The sequence below is a fragment of the Chrysemys picta genome, chromosome 23 (genome assembly GCF_011386835.1).
Source record: "Chrysemys picta bellii isolate R12L10 chromosome 23, ASM1138683v2, whole genome shotgun sequence".
NCBI classification, from domain to species: domain Eukaryota; kingdom Metazoa; phylum Chordata; order Testudines; family Emydidae; genus Chrysemys; species Chrysemys picta.
This window is the reverse complement of record NC_088813.1, coordinates 9,191,866-9,204,718: the sequence shown is the minus strand read 5'-3', so window position 1 is coordinate 9,204,718 and position 12,853 is coordinate 9,191,866. Positions and strand designations below refer to the sequence as shown.

Below are 12,853 nucleotides of genomic sequence, written 5' to 3'. Positions count from 1 at the left end.
GGCAGCTAAGTGTCAGCAAAGATTCGGACAGTGAAACTTTCTAGTGTAGACGTGGCCTGAATTAAATAGGAAAGAGAAATTGTGATGTGCTGACACTTGGTGCTAGTAGTGGTGTTTCTTTAGCAACCTAGATCTCCTAGTTTCCCATCAATATAATGGTGTCTGTGCTGGGTGCTGCTAGCCTGCAGAACAGTTGGTTTGAGAGAGTGCCTTATAGATCGAGCAATCCAGGTGGCTGTGCTTGCAAACAGAAATTTACTCCTGCTGTTTACTCTTCCTGCATTATTGTAGTGGGTGCATGTGACTTTGGGCACCTCTGTTCCTGGGTTGTCTGTTAGATCTTAAAAACTAATGAAGGTGCTGAAGTCCATTGCTTTTCTGCAAGAGAGTTGGAGGGATAGCTCAGTGGTTTGAGCATTGGCCTGCTAAACCCAGGGTTGTGAGTTCAGTCCTTGAGGGGGCCACTTGGGGATCTGGGGCAAAATCAGTACTTGGTCCTGCTAGTGAAGGCAGGGGGCTGGACTCGATGACCTTTCAAGGTCCCTTCCAGTTCTAGGAGATGGGATATCTCCATTAATTATATTATATTATTATAATTATTACAACCCTGCAGTACTAGAGCAACACTCGTTTCTTGGCAGAGCTTGTATGGGGGAACATTTGATTTAAGATCTGATACACGTGAAATGTTGTTCAGTCACTCTCCGGCCCTTCCTTGTTCACTGAGGCGCACCTCTGTTTCAGGCAGTGATTCATGGCATTGCACGTTTAATCAGAGTTTCTATAGCAGCAAAACCTTTAACAAGAGGGTGGAGTTCCCTGCCAGTTCATTGCAGTGTATTTTGAGTATTTTATGGCCTATTTATAGCTGCTCAGAGTTACATTTATAAAGGATATATTTCAAAAACTTTCCTGCATTCATGATGTAAATATCAAAGGGCAGGTCTAGGCTTAAAAAACGGCAGTGGTGCAGCTGCAGCGCTTTCCTCCATGAGAGATGGTCGCTATGTTGACGGAGAAGCTTTCCCATTGATATAGCACTGTCTACCCCAGGGGTGAGGTCAGTATAACTACATCGCTCAGGGGTGTGGATTTTTCACACTCCTAAGCAGGGCCGTCCTTAGGGAGGTGCAGGGCCCGGAACATAGGTGCCGAGTTTCTAATCTGTCAGGGGATGCTCCCCCCTCTGTCTCTGCCCAGGCCCTGCCCCCACTCCACCCCTTCCCCCAAGGGCCCACCCCCACCCTGTTTCTTCCCAGCCCCGCCTCTTCACCCCCCAGTTCTGCCCCCTCCCCTGAGCACTCTGAGCCCTCCTCTCCCGCCCCCCCCCCCAGTGCCTCCAGACGTCGCGAAACATCTGATCCGCGGCAGGTAGTAGGTGCTGAGAGGGAGGGGGAGGCGCTGATCGGCGGGGCCTGCCGGCGGGCAGGAGGCACTGGGGGGAGCGGGAGGGTCTGATAGGGGGCTACTCCTCGCCCCTGCCCGCCTGCCGCTCACCTCCTCATCCCGCTCGCCCTCCTGCCTCACCTCCCCGCTTGCCTCCTCACGATTTTATCAAAGCGTGGGGCCCAGGGCGTTCACCCCGCTTCGCCGTACTCAAGGGACGGCTCTGCTCCTGAACAATATCGTTATACTGATGTAAGTTTGTAGAGTAGACCTGGCCGAATGCTGCTAGAAATTTCTAGCTTTCCCACTAATTAGCATGAGCAGTAGTTACTTTATTACTTGGAAAATTTAGTGCTCCTGGTGTGCATGGCATTTTATAGTGGAGTAAACTCTAGAGCAGTGGTGGGCAACCTGCGGCCCACAGGCCCCTGCTTCCCGCAGCTCCCATTGGCTGGGTACCGTGAACTGTGGCCACTGGGAGCTGCGGGTGGCCAGGCCTGCGGACAGTCAATGTAAACAAACTGTCTCGTGGCCCGTCAGCGGATTACCCTGATGGGCCACAGGTTGCTCATCACTGCTCTAGAGAATATAGAGTAATATTCCTTATACCAGGGTAAGATTAGCGAACATAGTAGAAATATATCAGGAGGCTTTTGACTAATCCTGAAAGATTTTCCATGAATCACAATTTTTTCCAGCTTTTGTCTAATTTACTTGGCCTCTTATTTATATTTTATCATTGTAAATCTCAAGGGACACTTAAAAAAAAATCAGTTGCTGGATCAAGTGCCAGAGACCTCAAACTACATTCTGAAGTCAAGTATTTCTTAGATGGCCACTGTAACCCTAATTTTTAATAACAATAACGAGTGTATCAGAGTAATCAAGATAATCAGTTGACTGAAACATTCTGTATTCAAAACCTGCAGCCTTATTTCTGAGCAATGCCCTATCAAAATCATGGCGCATTCCTGATAGTATAACGCCATGTCCATTACTGTGGTATCCCAGGGCTTCCAGTCATTTTGGGGAGAAGGGGGTCGGATGTTTTTGATACAGGGACCTATTCTGAAATGGTTAACGATGTTAGCAATTGAATGCTAGATTAAATTTGACTTCAACAATAACACCTCTGTGAAGTGAGTGGTTGTGGTGAGGAGAGCATGACCTTTGTTTCAGTCTGCCTGCCTACAGACATCAGTGCACCTGGCTAGGTATACAGTATTCTGAAGTCCTTTCTGAACCTGAATGGCTAGAAAGCTTTTAAACAAACAAACTTAAGTGCAAGTTTTTAGGGGAATAATAAAAATCCAGACTCTGAAAGTGTGGATATTCTGTGCCTGTGGTTTGCCCCTGGTAATGTGGGCTAGTTAAATATAAATCTGTGGATTGGATGTTTGCATGAGGCAATGCAAGGAGGGTTCAGTTTTGAGCTTTTCCCCATGATTTATGATTAAACACGGCTAATCACTAGAGTCGTTGTTTTTAAATGGTTGCATGTCTCCCCAAGAGCTTTGATGGAGCGGCACTTGGTAAATATTACTGAATTTACACTTACAACATTTGAGTGGATGGATTCACTGACAGCAGGCCGACTTCTGCACATATCCCAAAAGCAATACATAATGCAAATGCTTTTGACTGACTCTGCTCAAGATTGCCTGTGGTAGTAAGGGCGGGGGCTTGTCTGTAAGAAGTCTGTATGCAGCATTCTGCCTGGCTGTATCCAATTCTGATAGGTTCTCATATTTAATGAGCAATAGTTCATGCACTTGTGTATTTAAAAACAACAGTAAAGCTGGTGTCTGGTTCACATTTTAATCCTCTGCAGTTTCAGAGGTTTAGGCTTGGTCTGCACTACATACTTTCTTCAATATAACTACATTGCTCAGGGGTGTGAATAATCCACACCCCTGAGCAACGTAGTTATACCGACCTTAACTCCCGGTTTAGACAGCACTATGTCGGCAGGAGAGCTTCTCCCGCTGACCTAGCTACCGCCTCTCGCGGAGGAGGAGTTATTAAGCCGATGGGAGAGCTCTCTCCCATCGGATTAGAATGCCCTCACCAGACACGCTACAGCACCGCAGCTGTGCTGCTGCACCTCGGTAAGTGTCGACAAGCCCAAAGAGAAGAACCAGCTAAGCCCGTTCCAGCCTGACCCCGAACGCTTGCATTGCTATTTTTAGCCCTGTAGCCTGATCCCACGAACCCAAGTCAATGGCTCGGGCTCTGAGATTCAGTGTTGCAGGGCTTTTATTGCAGTGTAGACTTACCCTTAGTTCCTGAGGTCCTCTTTCCATTCATCCCTTACATCCTTTCTTTGTCTCTGAGCTGCAGTCATATTCTCTTGGAAACAAAGGTACTGTCCCTGGCTACTAACTGTCTAACTGGTTTATCACTCTTTCTTTTTTTAGCAATTGGCCCGAGGGCTCCTGAACATGTTTTAAAAAGGTACATTGTTTGCTGTCTCTCACAATGGTTCACAGACTGTTTCCCTCCCCCACGCTCTCACCCTACGTGTCTTCCCACTGCCCTCCCACTTCCAATGGGTCCTTTGCCTTTTGGAAGGCTGAATCTGTTAAGGAATTTTTGAAGGTAAAACATAGGCCCTGGATTACTTCAATTTCCTGGTGTTACTCTGAGTGACAAATAAATAGAGCATTGTCCTTGTTTTCTGACCATAGTAGTTTAGACCAGACTGTCTACATTTTTATTTGCAGACTCGGACAACTTCATTTAAAAAGGAATGATGTTTAGTGAGCCCCATCTATGCTCAATTCCAAGTGTGCTAGCCAGATCAGTTTTGAAAAATATTTCAGGCTAGAAAGAGGCAAACACTTTTGTTGGCTAGTATCAACATGGCTGAACTGCAATGAGCCATATTGTAAATCACCATTTGACCCTATTTATACTGGCCAGGGAAATCATGTTTGCACCTTTCTGGCAGAGTGTTGTTCAAACATTGTGCGAATTCAGCACAGATGGTGTCTTAGCAACGTGGTTAGATTTCAGGTTGCGTACTGAAAGTGATAAGATTGCTTTGCAAACTTTTACTCGCCCACTCATCCAAGGTGAGTGATGTTATTTTGACGGGCGAGTAAAATATCATTGTTTTTCATTATGAATCAGCATAGTAAAGGGCTGGCAATCATCTGACTGGCAAGTAAAATATCATTGTTTTTCCATTATGAATCGGCATGGTACAAGTCTTTTGTGCTCGGGCTGGCAAATTTTCTTGGTTTTCAAGGACATAAACTACTTTGCAAATGGAAAAGCATAGAGTAAGGAAGATAATGGAAACTGTTTTGATTGGTGATGGTAGCAAGCGGCTCCTTGTGGATTGTTTAAAATTCATGATCCGTTTGGATGGATTGAAGGAGCCTGCTGTTGAAAAACGTGGGCTGCAAAATCTTGCACTCACATGTTTCCCCCTTTACTATTCTCAGACTAAATTGATGGGAGCACATAAGTACTTAGATATAAAGAACCTGTGGTTGGACGTGAGCTACTCCCAACTGTGGCTAATATGCTACTGTAACCTTTACATAGGACTGTTGGATTTCCTACTTTTCCCAATTTCAGCTCTAGCTCTCCACAGGACTTCTATGGACCAATTAATTTGATGCATAAGTCCAGGATCTGCCTCTGGCAATAGCCAGTACTCTGATGCGTCTCAGGAAGGCCTGCTATAATGCCTGTGGTCAGATTTGCAGTTCTGGAAGTAGGGACCCCAGGCAGGAGTGAAGGAGGAGAATTTATTCTTCCTGGTGGTTGTGGTGATCAGATTATACTATGAAGCATGAAATTTGATTACCTATTGAATTGGTTTCCCTATCTTGGCAAACCCAACAGAAAATTTTTCAGTTTGAATGATCAAAAGTGCATCTGGTGGCGAAGTGTCCCCTTTGTGTATTCAAGTCTTGCAGCCTTCTGCTATCCAACATTTGCACCTACACTTCTTCCTTTAGGATTATGCTGCAGAAGGAGACTCTAGGAGGAAAATAGACTCCAAGTTAGGGTACAAGATTAGACTGTTCCAGCATTTATTGCCGAAAACTTGTGTCTCTCTCCAACAGAAGTTGGTCCAATAAAAGATATTGACACACCCACCTTAGTTCTCGGGAAGTCACATAGTTTGCAGCGGGGGAAGAAGTATTTCAGATCTGATGCCCTCCACTGAGGAGGAGGGTGCTCTGTGGTAACTGCTGATGGGAAGGAGAAGAGGAGCATGAAAGTGGTTTATACTGTATAGTTTCCTTGGGAGATAACTGTCCAGGATTTTCCCCAGGCTTAGCATTTTTAAGTTCTACCACTATCTAGCTACCACTTGTGTAGGCCTGGTGTATTGCTAGTGTAGGCAGAGCTTAGATGCTTTATCAGCATCTAATCTTGCTCAGAGCAAGTCAAGGGGGGTCTGATGTGTAGAAATGCCAGCAAGCTGGTCTACACTAGTGCTGCCACTGGTGGTAGTGCAATGGTGGGAGAATGTAAAATACTCAGTGCAGACACACCCCAGTTTCTGTCAGCATACTAAGGAGAAGAACTGAAATCCAGCAGTCACTCCTAAACTAATACAGGTGCTTCACTTTAGAGCTGCCATGGGGCAGATGTAAACAGTGAGCTGTAGAGAAATGTTCCCAGCATTGCAATCACAGAATAAAAAGTCTTTTTTTTAAAGTGTCAAACACTATAGGCCGTTTAACTGAAAATTGCCAGTTATTTCCAAGCAGGCAGCCAAAAGCCTCATGCTTATACTAGAATCCAGTTGACCACCCAGAATAAAATGAATAGCCCTTTAGATGGGGGAATAATTTTGTGATCAGCTGCCCTGTGCTCGTGTATTACTAATGTTCAAATTGACCACTATTTGTTGAGGGGGTTCTGAGACTATGGCAGGTTAGAAGAGGACCACATATACAAGGGGGAAAGGTGTCTTTTCCTAGAATCAGATGGGAAGGTGGTGGTGGGGGGAAATCAAGTTGTAATCCTTTCTCTGCCCATACAGGATTGTTCCCTGCAGTAGGGATAGTCAAGTTCTGTAGGAGGCAGATTGGCCTTTCACATAGGACATATTAATGGAGGGCAGGAGTCCTGGATTCGGTTCCTAGTTCTGCTGTTAACTTGTTGGGTGTCAGGGGTAGTCAATTAATTTTTTTGTCAAGGTCCAGATTTCTTGGTCCAGGTATAGGCAAGGTCCAGACTCCAGAGAAAACAATAAAAAAGAACAACAATAATAAGTAAATAAAAACATTTGGGAGTCCATTCAAAAGCGTCTGGCGGTCCAGATTTGGCCCGTGGTCAGCCTATTGACTATCCCTGTTCTATGACCTTAGGCAAGTCAATTAAACTATCTATCCCTATTTTACAAATGGGGAAACTGAGGCAGAATGATTCTTTAGAACGTCTAACAAAAGGTGCTGTTTAAGCACAGGCAGCATTGTCAGTATTGTAGGAGAGCTGCTGTAAGTGAGTAGCCTGCTGCATATTCATGGATGGTCGCTGAGGCAATGTACACACTGCAGCTTGTGTCGGTATAAGTTATATCTCTCAGGGCTTGTCTACACCACGCAGCTTTTAGCGACAAGGCTGTCGATACAGCCTTGTCGCTAAAAGTCAGCGTGTGTAAACGCTCTTTGTCGTTACTTTGTCAGTACTTTTGCTGACAAAATACTTCCAGCCCTGCGAGCGGCGTTCGCTTTGTTGGCAGGAGACCGCTCCTGCCGGCAAAGCTGCGTTCACTCTGCCACTTGCGTCGGCAAAACTTTTGTCTTTCGCGCGGGGTGTGTGTGTGTGTGTGTGTGTGTGTATAAGTACCTGTGAAAGACACAGATTTTGTCGACAACTTCGCAGTGTGGACAAGCTCTCAGTGGTGTGAATAAGCCACCCTCCTGAGTGACGTAAGTTACACCGACTTAAGCGCTGGTGTGGACAGTGCTATGTTGGTGGGAGAGCTTCTCCCACCGACATAGCTACCATCGCTTGCAGGGACTGGAGTAATTACATCTACAGGAGAGCTCACTCCCATCGTCTTCGTGTGTCTGCACTAGCAGTGCTAGTGGTGCAGCAGCACCAATGCAGTATAGCCATTGTACACTACATTGCACCAATGTAATATAGCCATACCCTGTGTAAGAGTTGCTTTGCAGTGATGGGGGTTTGGAGCACAACTTTCTCCTCAGTCTAGTTACAACAGTACGGTCTTGCCAGAGTGGATGGGCCCAAGTTACCATTCAGGGCTGTATTATAACCATGATAAAGATTGGATGATTAGTAAAATTATAATATTGTTCTGCCTACATGCAAGTCTAAGATGTGTTGTTATGGTTGGAGAATTACTGTGTTATAAACTAATCCCTTAACAACTAGTTTTGCTAGTGTAGACAGGATCTGGCAGGTATGCTTTCTACCTCCATCCCCTGATGTAGAAATGCTTTGCCGGAAGTGGAACAGGGTTTCTGTGCATTGGGCGTCCATCTAGTCCACCTGTCAGCTTTGGCTGTAGAACTGGGATTTGGACATGCTGTCTAATTAAGTCTGGCTCTTCACTTCAGTGGCTTTTCATTGCACATATTTCAATATATTGTGCTTAATTAGTCCAGTCCAGGTCATAGATGGATTCTTGACACTGGCAATCTCATCAAACTGGAATGAATCACAGGGGAGATGGTAGGACTGGTGGAATTAGAATTCCCCTCTCTCATTAGGCCGTGAGACATCCAGAGGTGTCACCAGATTCTATCAGGAAGAAATTTAAAACCTAGGGTGTGGTAGGAATTTCTGAGGCTTGGTCTATACTACCAATTTATGTTGGTATAAATGGAAAATCCACACCCCTGAGCGATATAGTTCTAGCGACCTGGGCCATGGTGTAGACCGTGCTTCATCGATGGGAGAAGTGCTGCAGTCAGTGTAGGTAACGCCTTCACTAAGTGCTACAGTCGTGAGCTACACTGCTGTAATTGTAGACAAGTCCTTAGAAAGTGTTTCTTCCAGATTACTTTCAAGTCTTTGCATTCTCACATGTATTTAAGAGTACTTTTATTTCACTTTCCATTCAAAGATCTCAAAACTCCTTACAAAGGTGGGTAAGCACTGTCTCCGTTTTACCAGAATCCCGACCCTGACTCTTATTCCGCTGCCTTATCCACTGGATCAAAACTGCCTCATTGTAAGACAATGAGGATCTGAAAAACATGGAGTGAACTATTGAACTCGCTGGCTACAAGAAAGGAGTGAATGAGGAAGCTGGCAGGATCTGCTGATACAGGGTTAATATCTGTGGTGTTTACAGTTTTTCATAGGGTGCCCCTTTAAGATAGAAATCCTCACCTGGACACCCCTCCCCTACACCAATCCCATACCTTCTTTGGGACAACTAGAGGCAAGTCATGCTCAATGAAGTGTAACTTACAGCTCTGTTTTAAATGACTTGTTGAACGCATTTACCCAATAATGAAGTAAGGCTTCCCTGGTCTGTAATTACCTGGCTTGCCCTCACCTGTCTACTGGCACTGAACCCGCTTCTTGCTGCTCTGATTCCTCCAGGCCACCTTGTATTTTGGTTCTGTCTTCTAGTCCCTTCCCTCAGTTTTGTTTTAAGTAGTGAACTTGTTCACAGTTGGTTTTATGCTGAGGGAATATCCGTGATACAGGCATAGAACAGGCAAACGGGTGTTTGCTATGAGGCAAAACTGTCTCTTGTAGGGGGGCATGTTAATTTATGTTTGTAGCCTGTTTTTTTTTTTTTAAGACTAGCACAGACTGGGGCTTTGTCTTCACTGCCAAAAGTGTGTTTTTACATCAACACTGAATGTGTGTTAGCTTACTGATTGTAAATTACTCCTGGATATAGGCACTGTAGTTTTTACTGCCCTGTAGCCAGGAGAGCTCAATCATGTGTGTGGGGTATAGTGTTGAGACCAGTTGCCTCGGTGGGTTAAGCTAAACAAGAAAAAGGCATGCTTATGCCAAAATAAGAGCGTCCACACACACAAGTATTTGGGAATAGTTCTGTGTGTAGACAAGCCCTAATGCTGTCTATCATTGGACTCCTGTGACCTTGAGCAAGTTACATAAGACCTGTTGTACCTCAGTTTCGCCATTTGTAAAATGGGGAAATAAATACCTAATTTAAAAGGTTGCTGTGAGATTAGAGAATTTGTACAGGGGATTCATGAAACAAATAACTCCTTCAAGGCCCAGTCTCAATCCAGCTTCAGTCCCTCATTATAAGAGATACTACATCTAAATATTCTGTGCTAATCCATGTTCCGAGTTCTCCATAAAAAGCCATCAGGGGCCCATGTGTGCTGTAAAAGTCCGGACGTTTCATCTTGACATCTGTACTCTTTGGGGGAGGGCAATCTGACTCAGTGTGTGGGAGTGAGAAATTGCACTTAGTGTCTAAATGTTGTGGGAGCAAATGAGATGGAGATGACAGATTAGCTGTCTGCTCGACTAGCAGAGTTTATTCAAATTGCTTGGAGAGTCTGCGCCGTTGTCAAGTCGCACTGCATGCCGTACCAGTTGTGCCTGCCATCAAAATCAGGTAGTCACAGCTCTGTCCCCTCGTAGAACATGGTGTTCAGGGCATGGGGGATGGAGAGTCTAGAAGTGTCACCCAAAGCCAATTGTGTAGCTTTTTGTGGACGTCACTAAAGCATCTAGTAATGTAGAGCACCGAAATAGAAAGTGAGTAAGAGTCGTATAAAATGTGTCACTTCAGCAAACAGTAACTCTCTTTAAAAACTGGCTCATGCAGGGCTCTAGGGAATATTCGCACCCCTTCTTAAATGGAACTCTCTCTTACCATCTGTTGCCTCCTCTTCTAAAAAGTAAACAAGGAGGTGGTGAAAAACGGGGCTTAATTTCTGCAGGACTGCTACCTGCTTTCACTTCACTTATTCAGAATGAATTTACTTACCCAACCGTAGATAACTGTGCATCATAGTATGACTTCAGCTTTCCTCTTCTGGGCCCACACACTGATCAGAATTTTCAGATTTGGTTTTCTGAAGTAAGGTATGTATCAATATTTAGACAGCTAAATAAATGCCTTAATTTCCATAGCTGCTTGCAGCTCTCCTTGAAGTTTTGGGTGCTTGGAAACTCGGAAAATCAGGCCACTTATTTAGGTGCCTAAATATGGGTATATGCAGTGACGTTAAGCACAGATTAGGAAAAACTTACTGTATGTCCTAAAACAAATCTTAAATATTTAATCTGAGAGGAAAATGATCATTTTTTTCAATACCTCATTTCAATACCTCATGCATTTTAAAGTATTAAAGTTTTATTGATGTGGTTCAAATCCCTACTTAAGATTTTAACGGTAGCTTGAGCTTCCTGGTTTTAAAATTATTTTGTGAGGGAGGGGTACATTTGACCGTTCCCGCTCCCCACCCACGGCAAATATAAAATGACCTTGTTTGCTGAGCAGATTTCAGCCTTGTTGATAAGTTTGCTACAGAGAACTTGTATGGGTCAGTTGAACTTTTTTTTTTTTTTTAAATTATGAACCTGCTGTTGGTCTGATGTCCAAGGACACAGTATTCAAGGAGAATAAAAGGCCTATTGAAGAATCGTGTATAGGAGAACAGACAGCACGTTTAAAAGCTTAGTTATAATTTTAATCCACTCATTTCTTTAAGATTACTTTGCCATATTTGGATTTGAATTAATTACTCTTCTTCTCAGGATCTCTAAGCACTATATAGCTCACTCTACAATTGCCTTATGAGGTGGTTAAGTAAAATGGGAATCATATTCTCAGATAAATAAAGTGACTTCATCCAAGGTCACGCAGGGGAAGATCTGGGACTAGAGCCCAGAAGTCCTGACTTCCAGACTCATGCAGCAAAATGTCAATACTGTATCCCTTAAGAACACTCTTAAGTGTGTATATAAATATATTATTTGTTTTACTGTAGCACCTAGGAGCCCCAGTCATGGACCAGGGCCTCGTTGTGCTAGGCGCTGTACAGACATAACAAAAAGATGGTCCCTGCCCCAAAAAGCTTACACTCTAACTTAACTCTTCTATAGTGTTTCTCATCTGTAGATCTCAAAGCTCTTTACAAAGGAGGTCAGTATCATTATCCTCATTTTACAGCTGGGGAATCTGAATGTTTGTTGTTAGGAGTTTTCCCTGGCCCAGTTACAACCTAGTAGTGTCTCAATATGGGTCTTGCCTGTTTAAGTGATACTAAATCTTCTGGACGTTATATGGCTGTAACACAGCCCTGTTGCATTTTCAAAACTTGTTTTGGGCTTGTTTGAACAGACTGGGCTGAACCATGTTTTAATTCGGCCTTGGGACACAGCCCACTAATGTAACTGGGACCTTGGAAGTAAAAATCTGTTTGTAGAGAGTGACTCTTTCCCCATATCCCATCTCAATGGTTAATTTGCTGGGCCCTTGTGAAAGTGGTTTCTGAGGTTTCACTTTGCAGGTCTGGTGGCAGGGCATTCTTGATAGATCAGCCCTTACATGTTGAACCCGCTCACTTGGTCCATACCAGTTTACCTGCCTACAGGGTAATGATGTAAGGTTTGCTTGTTCAATCAGACTTTTGACTAATCGCTAAGGTGGACGACCCTTTGTGTAGCAGAAAAGGGGCAGTCATGGCTTACTGAGCTAGTCAGATAAGCAGATTTTGTAATTTGTATTCTCACTTTTAAATTGTGAGGCATCCCAGTGTCGTCATGACTGGCAGCGTGAAAGAATGAAGAAGGTGTAATAAGATGTAATCAACATTGTTTCTAGTGGCACTTCAAATGATCATAGCGCTTTTTTTTTTGTGCATCAATATCATTGGTGCCCATATGGCTCTGGAAGCAAATCAATGGCTTCTGCAAAGCCTGTAGCGGGAGTATGAGAACGGAACTGTTTTTCTCCAGTTGTATATAGCAGGGGATTTGGGTGGTTTCCTAAAACTAACTGCTCAGCAATGCAGTGCAGTCTGAAAGACTCATCTGCAGAAGATCAGAACAGCCTTAAGGGGTGTCAGACTTCAGGTTGAATGGCTAAACTCTGGCATTTAAAGTCTTACTGCTTCAGCTGGTATTTAGGCCGCAGAACTGATAACCACAAATATACTCTCATTAGAGGAAATGTGTTACTTCTACGGGGTTATTTTCACTATTGCACATCCCATTGGCTGCACGGTGCGGATTTTGGTAGCAATCTTGTTCACTAAGAGTATGTCTGAACTGCAGCTGGGGTGGGGGTGGGGGGCACATGTAGACATACTTGAACTAACTAGAGCAAACCTAGCTTGAGGAACAGTAGTAATGAAGCCCTAGCAGCACAGACCACAACATAGGCTGTACGAGTCCACCCGGGACCCTGGGTGTGTTCTTGAACCCCTGGGCTGATGTCCAGGCTGACGCGACTTCACTGCTGTTCTGACTTGAGCTCACTAGCTACATCCAAAGCTGGCTTGGATGCGTCTGGTGAGGCAGC

The 12,853-nt window shown here is 44.3% G+C and overlaps 1 protein-coding gene across 9 annotated transcripts in view; it reads left to right on the top strand.

Moving 5' to 3' along the window:
• Positions 1–12,853, top strand: part of PHACTR4 (phosphatase and actin regulator 4) — a 100,218-nt gene that overhangs the window by 13,078 nt on the left and 74,287 nt on the right. Inside the window, exon 1 of one of the 9 annotated variants that reach the window (XM_065577064.1) lies at positions 3,809–3,840. The exons of the other annotated variants lie outside the window; for them this stretch is intronic. The gene's annotated coding sequence lies outside the window, so the exon portion shown is untranslated. Of the gene's footprint in view, positions 1–3,808; positions 3,841–12,853 lie in introns of those variants that run through there. 9 annotated transcript variants of the gene reach the window in all.